General features: G+C 43.5%; 1 protein-coding gene across 22 annotated transcripts in view; it reads right to left on the bottom strand.

The window, feature by feature from the left end:
- Positions 1–19303, bottom strand: part of MAP4 (microtubule associated protein 4) — a 180209-nt gene that overhangs the window by 147163 nt on the left and 13743 nt on the right. For 21 of the 22 annotated variants that reach the window (XM_073002731.2, XM_078378356.1, XM_078378361.1 and 18 more), the window contains one exon: positions 12256–12323. The exons of the other annotated variant lie outside the window; for it this stretch is intronic. The gene's annotated coding sequence lies outside the window, so the exon portion shown is untranslated. The remainder of the gene's footprint in view (positions 1–12255; positions 12324–19303) is intronic. 22 annotated transcript variants of the gene reach the window in all.

Here is a 19303-nt window from a genome sequence, read left to right as displayed (position 1 = left end):
AACCACTAGGTTGGTGGGAGCTGGGACAAGCAACGGGCACTCACTCCGTTGCGTGGATTCGATCTTATGACTGCTAGTCTTCTGACCCTGCAGCATAGGCTTCTGTGGTTTAGCCTGCAGCGCCACCACGTCCCTTCATCTAGGACAACCTAAAATGTAACTTGATGTCTTCATAATCCGCACAAACTGGTGTGAATCAAAGGAAGGAGAATGTACCTCATATGCACAGACACCAGCCAGGACCACCTCTGGGGCATAGGATCAAACTATAATTTTTAAGCAGTAATTGAACATCTTCAAGCAAGTTTTGTACACACAGTTCTGGAAAAAAAATACAATAAAACAAATGTTTTTATTTTCTTTCTGTGTCTCAGAGAGAGCTCCAATTTGCTAGGTTCTACCTGTAGAATTCCATTATGGGGGTGGGTGGGAAGGCTTAAATTTGTGGAAGCAAAATCGGGTGAAAACCAGGCATGGCTGCAACATCAGTACAAACTCTGCTTAATGTGACAATGGTTCCTGATAGCTGCACAATGTTAAGTTTCCTTTTTCAAAATATTAGATGTTTTACTTCAAAGCACAGAGTATTCACTGTCTTGGAAGAAGTGAACCAAAAAAAGAGAGACCAAAACAGTACACACTCAAAATAGGGACAGGAAGTCATTTAAGAGCATTCTGCACCTGAAGCCAGAAAAGGCCTTCTAAATGCTGATTGATTACTGTTCCCATCATCCCTCACTACTGGCCAAGTAGACAGGGGCAGATGAGAAAAAGGAGTCCAACAACAGGGAGAAGTCGCCACGCATTAAGGGAACATTCCCAGGCATTATTTGCTGACATTTCTCTTTTTAGTGGAAGAAAGGTCTAACAGATTTTTAAAAAAATGCTGCTATCAAATTCACAGCCTTCCTCCCTACGCCTGTGTTCCATCAAAAGCGAAAAGGCCTTGGCACCTCAGTCACAAAACTCTCAAAACATGTGTAGGCTGAACCTTATTTCCAAACATACAACTCTTATTCACAGAGAAGACACAGTCACACCGACAAACTATGGTGGAGCAGGCGGGGAAGAACATCACTTCTTTCACTAAACCCAAATTGCAGTTGACATTTTCTTTTTCTTTTTTGGAATGAATGAATAAACCAATAAATAAGGCACACATCAGCTGGCTGTTTGGAATGTAAACAAAAAGTACAGTAGCTCCTACAATTCCTACAACGTCCTTGCCAGCATGCCTGTTGGTGCCTAAGAGATTCTAGCAGCTACAGCCCAGAAAAGTCATTTTTCTATACTCTCCCAAAATCCAGAATGCTGTGCCCTCTTCATCAGACTACAGCTTCCACGATCTGTTCAGGACCAAGAGCAACAATAACAAGCACTTGTTAAAAGTTTCTACCTTTGGGACAGGAAGTAATTCCTGCCAATTTTTAGTTATTTTATTTTGCTTAGCAACACCTTCCTCAGAAGAAACATACAGCTCTTGCAAGGAGATCTGCTTAAAGAACACAGCTCAGAGATTCCCAGATGGGAATGCTAAATGAAACTACCCCTGGCCAGCCTCCTCCTAATCCATCATGCTTTCATCAAATATACAATAGCAAGGATGTGTAGCCTGTATAATTAAAATTGTAAACCGCCCAGAGAGTGCTTGTAGCGCTATGGGGCGGTATATAAGTCCAATAAATAAATAAATAAATAAATAAATAAATAAATAAGGAGAAGAGCAAATCAGGAAAGGGGAGGAGACAAAATCTGGATTATCCACCTGAGGAACAGAACATTACGGCACACAGGAATTGCATTACAAAAAAAATTATGAACTACTCCTTAGCAAAACCATGATGACTGAATGCTAGTAGAAGATGATGTGAATATTCCGGGGTTGATTTTCCTCTTGAAGGAAAGGAACGCTGATCTTTCTACCAGAGACACATCACAAAATTACAGCCTCCGGATGGCATGCCCCCTGGGCTGGTTTAGAGTTGCAGAGACGCTGCACTTTCCCATCGCTTCACTTCCCATGTTCAATCCTCTGCACTAGTTCTCCTCATTTACCAGTCTGCAAGGTGGGCTGGGGCATTGGCTGCCACCCAGCACATGCTTTGAAAAGGATGCTTTCCCACTGCAGGTCAGATCTCTTAGGGCTGGCAAGGACTCCCATTCTAAGCATTGCAGGGCTACCACCGGCCCCTATAGATTCTACTGGCCAGACAGATTCAGTATCAGGCTGTCTCCTACATACAGTGCTCAGGGCCAAAGGAGCTTCATAACAACGAGGACCACAAATCTTAAGTTCCAACTAAAGCCCACTTGTTTCTAAAGCCGAAGAAAAGCTCCCCAAACTTGGAACAAGTTCCTTCAAGGCAGGGATGGGTTTTGCCACTCCTTTCCTGGTGTAACGTTACTCACAAGTTGCAGTCTCAAACATGTGCACTTAAATTCAGCATTACCAATTTCAATTGGGCTTAATTCTCAGATAATCTGGTTTAAGAAAAGGGGTCAAGTCACAAACATTTCAGACCATTTTTCAAGCATCATCTGCTCTGGATAATACCGGACAGATGACCTACAGGAAAAGGATATAGTTTTGTGACCTATCTAAACTGGTCCATTTAAGAGGATAAGAGTTATAATTCTCTCCTATGCTGAGAGGGAGGGAGGGGAGAGAGAGATTGATTGGCATAGCAAGGAGAATCCCATGATGAAAACTTCAGATCGGAACCAACATTAAAAGATACAGAACTATGTGAGTTTGCCTACAGTCCACGAAAACCTATGCCAAATAACACTTGTCATTTTAGAAAACTGTGCTAACCCTTCTATAAGGAATGGATTAACTCCATTAGTTCTATCTAAAGTAGTTATCTTGATACAAATGAGATTTTTTAAAGTCCCACTGGTTTTAGAGAGACTACCCCAGGCAGGCTTAACTTTGTAACTAACCCACATGACAGTGTTGCCACCGCACATTTTGGCTGCTGGTTATTTACAATAACTTAAACCTCCTCCATTATCAACTTCTGGGGAGAAAAAGGGATATACAAGTCCCATACTAATATCTATTATCTGCATACATTTGATTGTTATCAAGTTCTGGTTTCTAGGACCTTAGCAACACCGCCTGATAGATTTATATGTTCTTCTACCTGAAAGAGATACAAAACGGGTGCTGCTTTATTTACAAAATAAAGCTATATTCCTCATGGTTTCAACCAAACTACAAAACAAAAGAGCAGGAAGTCTGGCTTTTGTTAACTGGCCCACTGCTTTCAGAAGAATAATCTTCATGTATGGTGTGAACAGCACCAAAACAATCAATTAGAATTAATGCACACATCCCAAGAATTAGGGCAGCTACAGCTATTTTATGACAAAAAGACACAGCATGAAATGTAAAGCATGCTGCTTATATACAGCCCCAAAGTGCTTAAAGCAGTCTCTGGGCGGTTTTCAATTTAATTACGCAGGCTACTCACTGCTCTCCCTGCAGCAAGCTGGGTACTTGATTTACTGCCCTCAGAAGGATGGAAGGCTGAGTGAACCTTGAGCCAGCTACCTGGGATTGAGCAGCGTTTGGGCTGCAGTACTGCAGTTTAACCACTGTGCCACAAAATGTGACTAATTTAGTTGAGATCTACTATCAGAGAGAAGTTTTCTTCCTGCCTCCCACATGGCTCCTGCACTACACACACCATCTTACTCTCCACCCCTTAGGTTTGAATAACCTCTTGCCCCACTAGACCCCTTTGACCTATTGCTTCCTACTCCCAAGATGCTTCCTTAGACCATGACAGTGTCATTTGTCTGGTGCCTATCAAACCTTCTTCTCTATGTTTCATGGGTTCTTCCATCACACTGTTTTCCTTTAATTCAGACCACAAGGACCCTGAGGTAAAAGTCTTCCAAACTAAGCCTGCTGCAGTAGCAGGCTCCTCCTGCTCTACTCAGACCTGCGTGTGAGATGTTATTCTAAAGTAGCCAAGAATTAGGGGAAGCCATCTCAGTAAGTCTCTAAATCTGAGGCTCAGCTGCCACTGCTGATCCCTTCTTTATTATTCAGATAGATCTGAGGCTTGAGGTAGAGCTGAAGGACTGCCTTCTCCCGCATCACCCTGCTTGAAAATTAGGATCTATATCTTCTCCAAAGGTGCTTTTCATGCTTTCAGGCATGCAGTGAATGTGCTGAAAGCACCAGTGTAGTTTGTGGCATGCCCTTTACGGTGTGCGCTCTCACTCTCTTGAGGGAGAACCACCTGGCATCGTCACTAATTACTTCTGCTCATCATATTCGACCAGCATTTTAGCTGCTTTCAATAGTGAACAGTCATAATCCACTGTTCTGCCAAGTTTTGGTTTGCACTCTGTAGCCAAAGTTTTCAGTAACGTGCACGTGCTTTGTTAAAGTGCTTCACCAACAGTTACCCATTAGAGATAGCTACCATTTTAGAAATATGTGGCCTACTTTGAAGAAGAAGAAGAAGAATTAGAGGCAGAGCACAAAGATTTGGCCAGATGCAGAGGAAAACTACAGAAGCACATTTATATCTCAACTAGTTTCAGTTTTTTACTTGATATTTTCTATTTCTTGTGGACCTTGATAATAAAACCTGTCCATACCCTTTAGCTGCTATGCCGTCACTGATTGTCCAGTATCCTTTATGCCTCCTGCTCAAGCTCCTAGGACTGCACATTAATCTCCCAAGGTGTTCTAAATTTCTGGAGCAGACAGGACCTTCTATTAAGGAAACACTGAACGTGGCCACGGGAGTGCCAAAAAGAAAAAAACAAACCCCAGCCACACCCAGTCGCACATCCCTATTAGGATCCACACGCCTATAATACAAATGCAGATCAGGGTTGCGAAAGGTGTGCATTAAGACTCTCTAGGCAAAAAACAAACAAAACAAATACTCAGACTGGCAATCACCTGGTAGTTCTGATCCCCACCCCCACAAGCAGGTATCAATGGAAATGACTTCAGACCAACCATGGTACGCTTACAATGGGACTATACCGTGGGAGACCAAGATTCAGCTATCATTTAGTCCTGAGCTCCACAACATACATGATCCTGGGAACAGCCCTCTCTGCCTGATCTCTCTGATGGGGCTGTTTTGAAAATAAGCAGAAGGGGCAGTGATCTTCTTGGTCAGCTACCCTGAGTTGTTTGGGCCAATGGATTAAAAGATGTACATGTGTTTAACAGAGTAATGTAAACAAGCTCTAAGAAGCCTGTTCTAAGCAGCTTGCAACCTCCCTTGAGATTGGGGAGGGCAGAGAGCAATCAAAGTTGAGTAAATGCAAAACAGGGTCCACCGGAGAGCCAATGTGAGCAAACCCGGAACAATGTATATACTTTTTCATATACGGGGTCAAAAGTCGTTATCTTTGAATTCCCCTGGCTATGGGTAAACAATTTTTAAGTGCCCAACAAACAGGAAACACTGGAAAGGATGGGCTATCAACTTGATGACACCCAATTATTTCACACATAGAATGTTGAACTTTCTGATGGACTAGGAGCCAGGAGGCCTGCGTTCAAATCCCCACTCAGCTGCGGAAGCTTGTTGGAGGTGTAGAACTGGTACAGCCACTCCTTAAATATCTCATTTACCTTGAAAGCCCTATCAGGGTTGCTCTAACTCGGTTCAGGTTTGATGACACACAACAACAATAGGGAGAAAAGCAAGGTACGAAAGAACAAAGGATCGAAAACTAGTCGACTGACTTAGAAGCAGTTGAGCAAAAGAAAAACAAGGGCAAAAAACAGCCACCTGACACCCCCCACAGACACACACCCCACTAACAAAACCAAGGAGTCCTGCAGCATCTTAAAGTCTTCCATATTTACTACACCACAATTTCTATGCACCACTTCATCAGATTTATGACACATCATCACCCACAATTTCAGGAACAGATTCAAAGGGAGGAGCTGGACTGTGAACTGTGAGCGACTAAAGAGAAGAAGGCACAGTGAGGAGCATAATCTCAAGTCTGGAAATTTGGAAAGCAGTTAGGACTTTAAAGGTAAGCATCCCTGGCAATTTCCTATTTTCTAGAAAAATCAGCTGTTCTCCATCAATACAGACAACCTCAGCAGTTCCGTTCAACAGAATGCCTTCTTCTCTAAAGGCCATCTCCCTCCCTCCTGTCATGAAATCTGAATGCAGCAGCTCCTGAACCAGAGACACCAGCTGCATAGCAGGATTCCAGGTTACCTTTGCCGGCTTGAATTTCAATCTTCACGGTTTCCTGGTAGTGTTGTTTTCCCCACCAAGGCAATTAGACTCTGGAAATCACCAAGACGGGCTCTTGAAGTGCCGCAAGAAACAATGAGCAGTCACCCACAGAACAGCAGATTACAGCCTATTATCGGAACCTAATGCTCTTCGTTTGTCAGAGGTCACTGAAGACCTGAAGAAGAGTATTCTCCTTAGGTTCCTGCCCACACCAAAATAAAGGAACCAATTCCATCTGTATACCCGTGTTCTTCATAGCGTCTTGCCTACAGCATAACATTTACTAGCTTCACTTTGTGGGAACTGACCTGCCACATATTTAAACTGCTGATCTCCTTAGATGTTATACAAACCCCAAGATTTGGAAAGAGAGTATATGTTGTTTTTTTTAAAAAAAATCTGTGAAATGGTCAACTAAGCTTTGTCATTCTGTATCACCAAGCTGTTGGCCAGCATTAGTTCTCTTGCGATTCAGGCTCTACAAGCATTTGGCCACATTTTTGCTTTACTGTTCTTTTGCAGGAGTCACCCAATGACAAAGCCAGAAAACGTCATGCTGGAGACAGAGGAGTCAAACAGTATTGAGGAACTGGGGAGTTTGAATGTAATCTCTTTCCTGGGATTGAACACAGCTGTCTCCTCCTCGCTGAATCACTAGGTAAATGTCTCTGGTCCATATCTTCCCACCTCTGAGTCAGGCTAAACACTAAAGCAGAGGTGGTTACAGGCCGGAGTCCCGGAGGCAGTTCGTGTCATTCTGTCAATTCCTGTGACGTTGCTGAAACCAGTTGTATTGGCTCTTGCCTTTCCATTGGACTATTTCAGTGACGTGGAGAGGGGGGATTTGCTGGTTGGGTAACAGCCTATCCTCCATATTACTTTACCCAGGCTTCGTGCTCTGTAGAGGACACTCCAGCTTTGTATACAGCATCAAAACACTAGACACTGTTCCAAACTGTTCCAAGTCCTCCATACAGAGCACGTCACCATAGTCTCTTGAGACTGAAGGATGCCTATGATGATGATACAGGCCAACTCTGGCAGGGCCACAGGAGGCTCAGCAATGGCCATTAAAAACAAACACAGAGATGCCCAGATAGGCATTTGAGTTTTCAAGTTTGGTTTTCTAGGGTGGAACACCTTTGGAGAACTCCCCAGCCTCTCTAAAACAGAAACTGACCATTTGAAAGCCTCCACAAATGGAAAATGGATTTTGATATAGAATACTGTATATCAAAATGCCGTTGGAGACCTTTGGGTAGTGGGGGCTGCATATAAGTTAAATAAATATATAAAATAAATAAATATTTCCTTTAATAGAGGAGCAGGGGCTGTGGGAGGAGCAAAAATGTCCCTAGGGGCCTCATGAAGGCAGGCCCACTCAACCTATCTGATCCTTCGGATCATGTGATTGTGCCATTCACCACATGATCTGAGGAGAGGATATTTCCTGGTACCTGCCCTTCTGCTGCCCCAGGGCTGGCATCTCACTCCACACAAAGGCTCCCCAGGGAGAGGGAGAGAGAGAGACAGACAGACAGACAGACACACTAACTTTAATATCCCTCTCCAAAAGGTCAAGGAAGACATTATTTATGAAGGGCTACAACACATATAAGGCAACCCATAACCCACTGGGAAACACTTTGTGAGACCCGCCCCCTTGGAGGTCAGGACCCCCAGCTTTGGAAGGACTGCTCTAGCAAGCAAGAGTCTGATGCCCATCACCCCAGGAACAGAGAAAAGCCAGCAGCTCCTGTGCATTCAGGGTCTGGGTGTGCCAGAGATGGAACCCCTGGATGGAGAATGCTTGAATAAGGAATCCGGGTCCTCTCCAGTCTGCAACAGCAATACCAAGAAAAGGCAAAGGCCAGTGAGATGAAATACAGAGGCTACAGAGACTACGAAAGGATGCTGGTTCTATGAACGTTCTTCTTATGAGGAGGGATCTCCAGAAAAGCAAGTGATTCCTCCCTCTTCCCCCCCCCCCCCGAGTCAGTCCTTGTTCCCAGGTTGATGCCACAAGATATAGAGGGGCCTCAGGTGGAGATCCCAGCAACAGCCGCAGCCTATCAACACGTGGCTCCCAAAGGTTTAGCCCCAGGGCCAAACTGTTCACCAGAGTCTGAGCTTCTATTTGCCAAACTTTGCTGCCAGATTCCTTTTTTCGCCATGCCGTGAATGAACCGGACCCTTTTATCATTAGGCTCTTGTGTTTCTCTCTCATCAGACTCTTTGTTATTTCTGCCAGCTAATTATCTTGGATTGTTGACCTCAGTCTAGTTAATCTCCTTTGGAGTAACACTACAGGTAGGATTTCTCTGGCTGCCTGCCCAGCCTATACACTCTCTTCTCCTTGAAGCCCTTATCGTGGTTGGCATCCTTTTATAACATCCACTGGCAGTTACAACTGGGAAGCAGGACAGAAAACAGCCACAGAAAGCTTCTGTAAACAGGATAAGAATAGGGCTCTCCGTAACCATGATGTACAAGCAGGACTGTAGAGCATGACAAGGCGATGTGCCATCAAGTCAGAATTGATTTATAGAGACCCTAGCAGGTCCTTCAAGGGAAGTGAGCATTGTAAGGAGTGATTTTGACAGTTCTACACACCCCCAGTGAGTTTCCATGGCTAAGCAGGGATTCAAAAACCAGGGCTCCTGAGTCCTAGTCCATCAAGCTATCGACTACAACACACTTGGAGGCCCAGTGAAGTAATAATTTGTGAGTATGCTGTATGGCAGTGTTCTCCAACCTTGGGCCTCCAGATGTTGTTGGACATCAACTCCCAGAAATCCTGGCCAGCATAAGTGGTGGTGAAGGCTTCTGGGAGGTGTAGTCCAAGAACATCTGGAGGCCCAAGGTTGGGGACCACTGCTGTATGGGATCCCCACAACCTATCAGCTGCACGGAAGACTCCTCCTCTAATGCGCTTTCTCAATAAAGATCCCTGAAGTGCCCCTCCACCCCCAGAACTCAGAGATTCTACAGAATAGACTAGGAGGACCTACTCCTTATATACTAGACTTGGTAGATTAAAGCCCTTTGCAAGACTGTTAGAGCCCCCCTTCCAAAGACAACACTAAAGATCAAGTGCAAGAATTACTTTTCCTTTAAATCAATATCCCTATACCGGTCAAGTTAATGGTAACTAAATCCCATCGACACAAATGGAACAAGTTCATTGCAACCGGTTTTGGCCCAGTAAGCTAAAACAGAGGCTGTCACGCTCCAGGGACTCCAGAGCTGGTTCTATCCTAGAACCCACAACCATTCCAATGGAGAAAGGAGGCAAAGGAAAAATGCTTACCACATATTGCCTGGTTCCCATTCCTCACATGGGTATGTTCCCATCCAGGGCATTTGGAACATTTAGGGTGCCCGCCTAAATCTCTTACAATAACGTCAGCGGCTCCACTGCAATATCTAATGCCTGGGGTGGATATTTCCCAGCAATCTTTGGGAGGAAACCAGAGTCACCCAAATAATGACCACAAAATGTTTCATTTTGTCCCTATTCAACCCATTTTAGAAAAATCATGTCCCTAATTTATACAAATGTTTGATTTATGCCCTACCTATCCCCACAAACCAGGACCAAAGACGACACTCAACAAAATTAACTTTAAAAGCAAGATAAAAAAACAGGCATTACTTCATATGTGTATTAGTTCAAACAGAGGAAAAATGGGATCATCAAGACATGCAAGACATACAGTGGACCCTCGACTTACAGACGGCTCGACTTACAGACTTTTCGAGTTACAGACTTCTCTGGCTGCAGAATTTAGGTTTGACTTGCAGCCGGAGAATCAACCTACAGACCAGAAAAAAACCAAAATGGAACAAAAATGGAACAAAAACGGCCGGTTATGGATTCATTGGTTTTCAATGCATTGTAGGTCAATGGAGACTCGACCTACAGACTTTTCGACCTGCAGCCACCGTTCCAATACGGATTAATTCCGTAAGTAGAGGGTCCACTGTACAGGAAAGTACGAGATCATAATTAGGTCTGCAACTTTTAAGAAACAACTGAAAGCATGGATGTTCAGGAAGGCCTTCCCCTCCTAGTTAATCCCTGACCTCTTCCCTTTCTTTCATTACTATGTTCTCTTTCTCCATCTTATCAAATTTTTAATTATCTACAAACTTCCTTTTATTTAGATATTGTTTTTATATATTTGTTTCCTTTGTGTGTTGTAAGCCGCCTAGAGTGGTCAATATGACCAGATAGGCGGGGTATAAATGTAATAAATAAATAAATAAACAAATAAATAAACAAACAAACAAACAAACAAACAAACTCTTTCACATGTCAGGCAAGGTGTTGTGATGCACCCTTGAGTTACTAAGGGAAAGAAACAACTATCTTCAATCAAGATGCAAAAATGTTATTTATATTCGCCTAAATCAAATTCTGGAGGAGAGCCTTAGGTCCTTTTGGGGAGAAAGGAAAGGTAGAAATATTTTAAATAAATAAATACTCTGGACAGCCAGAAAGTTAAATTTTAAGTTGGTCATTCATCAAATCAACCTGGACTTTCTCCTGAAGCAAAAAGGATGAAACTGAGGAATGTCCTACTTTGGGCACATTCTGAGAAAGCAAGATGAACTGGCAAAGACAATGATGCTGGGAAAAGCTGAAGGCAGCAGGAAAAGAGGAAGACCAAACATGGGATGAAGTGATTCCCTAAAGGAAGCCAGGGCCTTGAGTTTGCAAGAGCTGTGCAGAGCTGTTGAGGACAGGACCTTTCAGAAAGTCACTCATCCATAGGGTCACCATAAGCCAGAGCCAACCAAATCCCATTCTTAGCCCCACCTAGAGAAGATACTCTGACTCAATGAGAAGGTGGTAAGTCAACACGTAAGCTCTATTTATTCAAACAGCCTACTCTAGTTGCTATTAACAAGTGGATTTAGGTCACCAACTTTAAAAGGTGTTAACTAGCAGCTTACGTCAACCAGGCAACTCCCCCTGGTTACAGAAATAGGTGACCCTTCTCTTCCGTTCTCTAGTGACTCCGAGAGCATGCCATCGGGATGCTGAAGGTCTACAGCAAGACAGTCGCTTTGCTATTACTCAGCTGCTGTTCAAGAGAGCTGAACAAAGCCACTGGTCAACAGCACCGGAGGGTGAAGATGCCAGTTCAAATCCTGCCACAGCCATAGGTTTATACTGGCCTCTAAAATGAACCTGAAATGCTTTGGAGCTATTCACTATCCTTACCAATCCTTTTCTTCTTCATATTGCTATGAACAACCGAACACTACAATGTTTAAGCAGAAAAGAAACAGAAGGAGCAGACCAAAGGCTCTTTTTTTAATAGCATAACTAACCGGATATTGCAGCTGCCCCTTTCTTGACACCTGCAGTATTTGATACAAAGGGCCAGAAATACCATCCTCTGAGGTATAAAACGGAAAGATATTGTTGCAAGGCCACCTGCTTTCCCCATTTACACATCATTTACACATCACACTGATTAGCAACTGGAAGTCATTGTCACATTCATTTAAGGAGCTGGTTCGCCATAATCACCAAAGGATTAAAACTCCAGAAGTTGCTAACTCTGCAGAAGACTCTTTCAATATCAGAACATTTCATTTCAGAGGAACACCCGACAGAAAGACTACACAATCCTAAATAAATTAGATAGGAAAAGTAAACACAGCAATCCCATGGAGGAAAATGCACACTTAACCAAACATATTAGACAAACGCTCCAAACTTGAAACACACTGTATATCCAGAACATATCATACAGAAAGTTGACTTATACTTGGATTAAGGAAAAGTGAAAATTGGTGGAAGAAAACGGTACTTTAAGAACAAACCATACTAATGGCACAAAGCAGCAACAACATGAAACAGCTAATGATGAAGGTAAAAGAAGGAAGTACAAAAGCAAGATTATAGTTGAACATTAAGACAAAAATAATGACTACGGAAGAATCACATTAACTTTATACTGACAGTGAAGAAACTGAAATTGTTAGAAATTTTCTGTACCTTGGTTCAATCAGCAACAAAAACAGACTTCAGCCAAGATATCAGAGGACTGAGACTTTGAAGGGCAGCTGTAAAGGAATCAGAAAAGATAATCAAGTGTAAGGTTATGTCACTGGAGACTAAGGCCACACTCACCCATACTGTAATCCCAGGGCCTATGTATGGAAGCGAAAATGATTTGTTCAAAACGTGGTGTTGAAGAGAGAACTTAACCAATACTACGGACACCAAAAAGACGAATATTAAGCGGGTCTTGGATCAAAACAAACCTGAACTTGTTCAAAAATGACAGAACTGAAACTAACATACTCTGGACATATCAGGACAAGATGCGAGTCACTGGAAAGGATAACACTGCTGAGAAAAGTGGAAGGCAATAGGAAGAGCAGAAAACCAAATATGAAATGGATTGATTTCAATGCAGGAAATTACGGTCTTTCATTTCTAAGATCTGAGTAAGGCTGATAACAACAGGACTTTTTGGTGGTCATTGGGGTCACTATAATTTAGAATATAATTTAATACCAGCAGTTAAGAACAATTCTGAAACATGAGCTTCATTCCATACATTTATTTTGTATATCGATCCTCTTTTTAAAAGCCTCAAAAGCTCACGGTTATGACATTTTTGATTTGGAAAATTGAAAGACTCCCTAGTCAGTACTGTTATGGGCCAACAAATCTGAGCAAATTTATAGCAAACCTAACAATGCTTTCAAAGTAAGTACAGTACAATATTTAAGGAGTGGCTTTGCCAGTTCCTTTCCTCCAGGAAGCTTCCATGGCTGAGTGAGGATTTAAACTCAGGCCTCCTGAGTCCTAGCCCATCACTCTACGTATGTGTAGCCTGCATAATTAAACTGTAAACTGCTTTTAGCACTACAGGGCACTGCATAACCAGCACTCTATCCACTACACCCTACTGGGTATCAGGAGCCTTGCAGTGCAGTGGTTAAGCTGCTGTACTGCAATCAAGACTCTGCTCAAGACCCGAGTTTGAACCCAACGGGCTCAGATAGCTGGCTTAAGGTTTTCCACCCTTCCGAGATCTATAAACTGAGTACCCAACTCATTGGGAGAAGGGGAATGTGTAGCTTGTATAATTAATATTGTAAAACACACAGAGAATGCTTTAAGCACAATGAGGCAGTATATAAGCAGCACATTTTGCTCTGCTTTAGTTAGCATAAAGGTAAAGGTTCCCCTTGATGTTTAGTCCAGTCGTGTCTGACTCTAGGGGGCGGTGCTCATCCCCGTTTCCAAGCCGTAGAGCCAGCATTTGTCTGAAGACCGTTTCCGTGGTCACGTGGCCAGCACAACTAGACACGGAACGCCGTGACCTTCCCACCAAGGTGGTACCTATTTATCTACTCGCATTTTTACATGCTTTCAAACAGCTAGATGTCCTATCCTAGACTTAATCAGGCTTTCAGCTGCAGGGAAGAAAAATGGTCTTACTGCTGCTATCCTTAATATGCTAGATGTTTTGTGAGCTAAACAACTGGGTCAAAATTCTTCACATTTATCTGAACAAATAAATAAAAAGCAGCAAGCTCAACACAAGATCATAAAGTTTAGCAATCAAAAGGGGCTCTGAACAGTCTAGTGGCCATGAAGCAGAGCGAATGCTTTGTCTTGTAGAATCTGGCTTGGAGAGACACATAATAATACACCATCAAGTTCACCCGAGAAAGGTGTCTTGTGCCCTAACACCAGCATATACAGAATGAATTTGCCTTAGTCGAACACACTACCAAACTGTGTTATCAGCAGCAATAGGTTATGGATCAGAGGGAAACGAGGGAAAAGGCAAGAGTGCCCATTAATAAAATTTGCTTCCATTGAGTTGGCCTCCCTCAAAATAATGGAAAGTACAAACTTCTCACAGAGCATGGGGTGAACTCCAATTAAGTCCTCCTGCTGGCTGAATTGCTTCCACCAAAACCATGGTGAGGTGGCAACTCCTCCTTCCTCTGCCTCCCACTATACACCCCTAAATCTGCTCCAGTTCTCTGCAGATCCTCTGCAGTACATTCTGAGAAGATACTATTGAGGCAACAGAAAGGAACAGAAGGGGAAACTGCTGTTTTCAACCAAAGGGATGATTTAGTACACTGGTTCCCAACCTGGGGTCTCCACATGTTATTGGACTACAACTCCCAAAAATCCTGGCCAGCATTGCTAATGGTGAAGGCTTTGGGGATTTTGAGTCCAAGAACATCTGGAGACCCAAGGTTGGGAATCACTGATTAAGTATAGCTAATAAGTACGCCGCCCAGAAGCCACTGGTAATGGTGCGGCTAAAAAATATTGTAAATAAATAAATAAATAAATACAACAGTAGAAAACACATAGGGATGCCATGAACAGACTTTCTTACCACCAAGGAGAGTTAAAAAGGAATATAGGAAAGTACATTTTAATTTAATTGTTTCATTTAGATTAATAAATTCCTAATTAATTTAGGAAACTAAACATTTTTGTTTAATTGTTTAATTTAGTTTAATAAATGAATGTGCATCATGCAAGAACAGAATATCAAGTGGCTCTACTGTATAGTGAAAAGACTTGAGTTGCCTGCCTCACACAGATAGTCATCCTTGGCTGTTTACTCACAAGCACAAAGCCTGTAGCAGTTTAACACCTAAACTGATTCAATGAGATGCCATGTGCTACTCCTTTCAGCAGCTGCCTCATTCATCAGTCATCACACTCTCACTTGATTCAAAACAGGAGGGAGCTCTTTAATGGGTTCAAGCACACAGATGCATGCACCCATGCACATGTGTGATCAACGGGTCAGAAATAACTGTAAAATATACAGCCCTAATGGGAACAGAAGAAGAGCAACCCTAATTGCTCCCCCTTGGACCTTTGATAAGCATGTGCTGACAAAATGACTTGGAGATATAATTCTCTAGACCTAAAGTACTCAGGGGTAGCTTCCCAGCGCTTTCTTCCAATACTGCTGCTGTGCGACCCAAGGGCATTCTGAGTGGAAGGACGCGTAACCCCATGGACGACACATGTTCCAGGTGATCTCGCCTTGTCTCTTTCTCAGAAGGCACAATTGAGATTCACATTCCCAGCCACCACTGGCTTCAACCCACTGAATGATACTAGTACCTTTACAGAAAACATTTTCGCATAGGTCACTAGTTTAAGGCTAAACCAACTACAGCTGGCTCAGTGGAAAGCTTGACTTACGACCCTTTACAACTTGCGTCATAACAAACCATGATCATGAGAAGCTTTTTCCTACAGTTAAAAAGAAAAAAAGCATTTCCAAGGGAGGTCCGAAGGTCAAGTGCTCCCAGGCATGTGCAGAACGCTTTTCCTTTGTCAGGAGAATCCTTACTTGCTTTCTTGAAGCATAATATCCAGTGTCTCAAACCTAGCTCACCAGTTGAGGGCCTCAGATGCTGCACTCTCCAAGGCAGATAGTGGGATGAACTGGGATGGCTGGCACGGGACGAAGCGGGAGAGATGTGCCTCCAGGCTCAACCATGTGCAGTTGAGAGACCTTCAAAAATTCTAGCGTCACCAATTGTAATCTACAGAACAGTACCACCCATCTCAAATGTTCTTTTCCTAGACCTTCAACTTTATGAAGCACCACAATGCACAAGTATTTATGTTCACTGTGAACATATGCCTAGTTCATTGAGAACACATCTTAACTACATACGTAGGCACTAAATGATTATTCACATGAATTTTCATCATAAAAGGGGGGGGGACCCGAATTTAGCCTGGCTCTTCATTTCTCAACCACAGCCATTACTTTAAAAGTTCTGATGAGGGCTGCTAAAGACAACACCTCAGGGAGGTCATTAATTCGTAGGGTCATATTCTCTCAAAGGTGAGTTGATGGCCCAGAACAACAGCTCCAGCTCCGAGTTCTAGCAAGCAGTGAAGACAATAACATTCTGGTTTGTTGTTGGCCCTAACTTGCCACTCCTGTGGTACGGAAACATACCAGCAGCTGCGGCACAAAAGCAGTCACAAGGCCATGTGGTTTTTATATGGAACGTCAACACCTGGAGCTTGCTCAGCGGGTAGCCCTGACTCTTATTCCGGGACATTCCCAACCCAGTCTGATTTCTGAAGTTTAGGAAGGCCAAGCCTAGTTAGTGAAGCAGGAAACACAGGGATCTCCAAGCAGGGTTAGAATAGAATCCTGCACGAAACTCTTGGGGGTTACTACCAAAAGATGCCCCGCCCATCTTGAACAACAGACGCCATAGTGTGCAGAAGCACCCATTGAATGCTAACCTGCTCCTCCTCTCTAGGGGTTCCCATCCATGTTTGTGGGACTTAGTATATATTCCTACGCAGGAATGACTGATAAGGGATGCCCTAGAACAAGTGGCAACAGGATGTTCAACAGGCACCAGCTCAGCCATCAAAGCCAATCCTTTCTCGTTCACTTAGTCAGCTGCCTCTTCTCCATCAACAGCCAATATCAGATGCAGAGGATGATGTAAGAATTCCAGTAATGGACAACTGTGGGGCAGTGTGCCCACGTAACAAGTTCCTGCATAATCCTTTCAAAGACTGAGACAGACCATGGGCCTCCAGTATGTCAAACACAGCTGCCCAGTTCCCGCCAGGGTGGGTTCTATGGCACCGTCAGAGCAGTGCGCTTCAGTGTCTCTACCGGCTGCCTCCAGGAGGAGAGTCTTAGTACCAGATCATGTGTGACTTGGGACAGACATGCTGAAGGAAATTACTCTTCCCTATGTGTGCTATGCAGTTTCCCCAATATCAACCCAGAATATCTTATTTCATTTTTAATTGTTATGCTTTGCCTCATCCTTGACGCAGGTGACTAACACAAGATGCCACTCGGTAAAGTGTCATTCATCTGAAAGCAAGCAAAAGGAGAACATACAAAAAAAATCATTAAGATCCCAGCAGGAGTATTATTGAAAGTCCCACCAGGAAAAGCATGTTGGAAGAAACAGTTGGGTACATCAGGCAGCCTGAGTGTAACTCCTGAAAGCGTACTTTACACAAGGTGAAATGTGCTCTGTTGTCCTCCCGCAGTGCAATCAGAGAAGGGCATGGGCGGTGAACCAGCAGCTCCACTGCATTCAAAAGGGTCTCCCTTTAACTGAGAATTCTCACCATGTTTTCCCAGCTAGGAGGGACATGGTGGCTGCATGTTAAACCGCAGAAGCCTCTATGCTGCAAGATCAGAAGACCAAGCAGTCGCAAGATCGAATCCATGCGACGGTGTGAGCTCCCGTCGCTTGTCCCAGCTCCTGCCGACCTAGCGGTTCGAAAGCATGTAAATGCAAGTACTGTAGATAAATAGGTACCACCACAGTGGGAAGGTAACGGCATTCCGTGTCTAGTCATGCTGGCCACGTGACCAAGGAAGATTGTCTTCGGACAAATGCTGGCTCTATGACTTGGAAACAGAGATGAGCACCGCGCCCTAGAGTCGGACACGACGGGACTAAATGTCAAGGGCAACCTTTACCTTTACCTTTCCCAGGTAGGAGACAGAGTGTTCAAACCCTACATAAGTGGCAAGATGAGCGCTGGCTGTTAAAATACTGGAAATGCAAGGAGTAAAATTAGTGAAGTTCTCACTATTCTCCATCATCATGTTCACCAACCCAATATTCCCCTATTACCTAGGTTACCATCTCTTGGGGCTATCTTTCCATGTATAAGGAGTAGCTTGGCCACTGATATAACCTTCCCCCCAAAATTCTGTAAGTAATTTAGCCCCACATGTCAACGGCTAAGCTGAAGGCTGCCTCCATAGCTGGCACACCCAAAACTAACATTTTGAAGCAGAACGTGGCAAACTGGGTTTCCTTCACTTGCCCTATCAGAGAGAAACTGCCTTTTCCTGCCAGGGGTTAGGCGTTCAGCTTTGCACAAGCTGTCATTGTAAGGCTTACAAAAGAAGGTTAACCAGCAGCATTCCACAGCACTTGCAAAAATGCCACATTCTTTCCAAATGGATGCATAGTGAAAATCTGCAGAGCAATGACATAAGGCTAGATCACAGGCCAGTTTTAATTGATAAACCAAGGGCAGGCGCTCTGTTGACACTGCACAATTTGACTGGGTGATGTACAAATGAATGGGCTCATTTACTTTTGTTTCAAAGCAAAAGGCTTCACTCAGCGCCAACCAGCCCTTAGGTTGAGCACAGCAAGGATCAAAACAACCTACAGAGCAGCGCTCATGTGAACCTTTGCCTGGAGGTCATGTCAGAGCCACCCCAGGTTTGTCCTTAAAGGGTAAATTCCCAAGTTTTAAATTAAGTTGGAGGGAAAAGCAAGTAAGCCAGCATTTACGAAGGCTCTTAGTGCAGATATCAAATCTGGCAAATCCGGTCATTCATCAATTACACCAAGGCAAGCTACTAAGAGGGTCACCCTAGGACACTAACATGTAATCCCCGCAGCCTGACACATGACCCTGTGATGCCTCATGCCAAAACACAACAAACCTGCCCTTTACACAAGAGGATGAGTGGAAATCCAGCCATCCAGGAGCTAAGAACCATTCAGAGAGGCAATCTGCTGTACACACAGACTGGGCTTTGTAAAAATGTCAACCTCCACAACAAGCCAGCATGTGGCTCAAGAATGGTCTGGTTCTCTCCTGTGTTTGGAGCCCCCACTTGTCTGTGACTTAAAAACAGCCCTGCGAGATGGGACCGACAAGCCATCTAGTCCTCCTGCTTTCAGTAAGGACCCACTAGCCACTTCTGTGCTATGTCTCCCAACTAGCTGGTGATGGCAAGGTAGGTTATCTTTAAATGCTGAAAGAAACCATGACCGAATGTTTCATTATACCACACGTTGGCACATTTATGCCAAGATGTAACAAGAACATGGGAATGAAAAGAACTGAATGTCAAAACAGGCAGTGATGTTTTCTCTTTTTTTAGTTATGTTTTAACCTCACATTTTTAATATAATGTTTTAATTCTCATTTATATCTCAACAATTTACTGTTTTTTCTGCTTTTAATATTGTGCTTTTTACTGGTGTAAGCTGCCTCAGGTCCTCTTTTAGGA

The sequence above is a fragment of the Pogona vitticeps genome, chromosome 6, assembly GCF_051106095.1.
Source record: "Pogona vitticeps strain Pit_001003342236 chromosome 6, PviZW2.1, whole genome shotgun sequence".
Taxonomy (NCBI): domain Eukaryota; kingdom Metazoa; phylum Chordata; class Lepidosauria; order Squamata; family Agamidae; genus Pogona; species Pogona vitticeps.
Note: the sequence above shows the minus strand (reverse complement) of the source record. Positions and strands in the feature narration are given on the sequence as shown.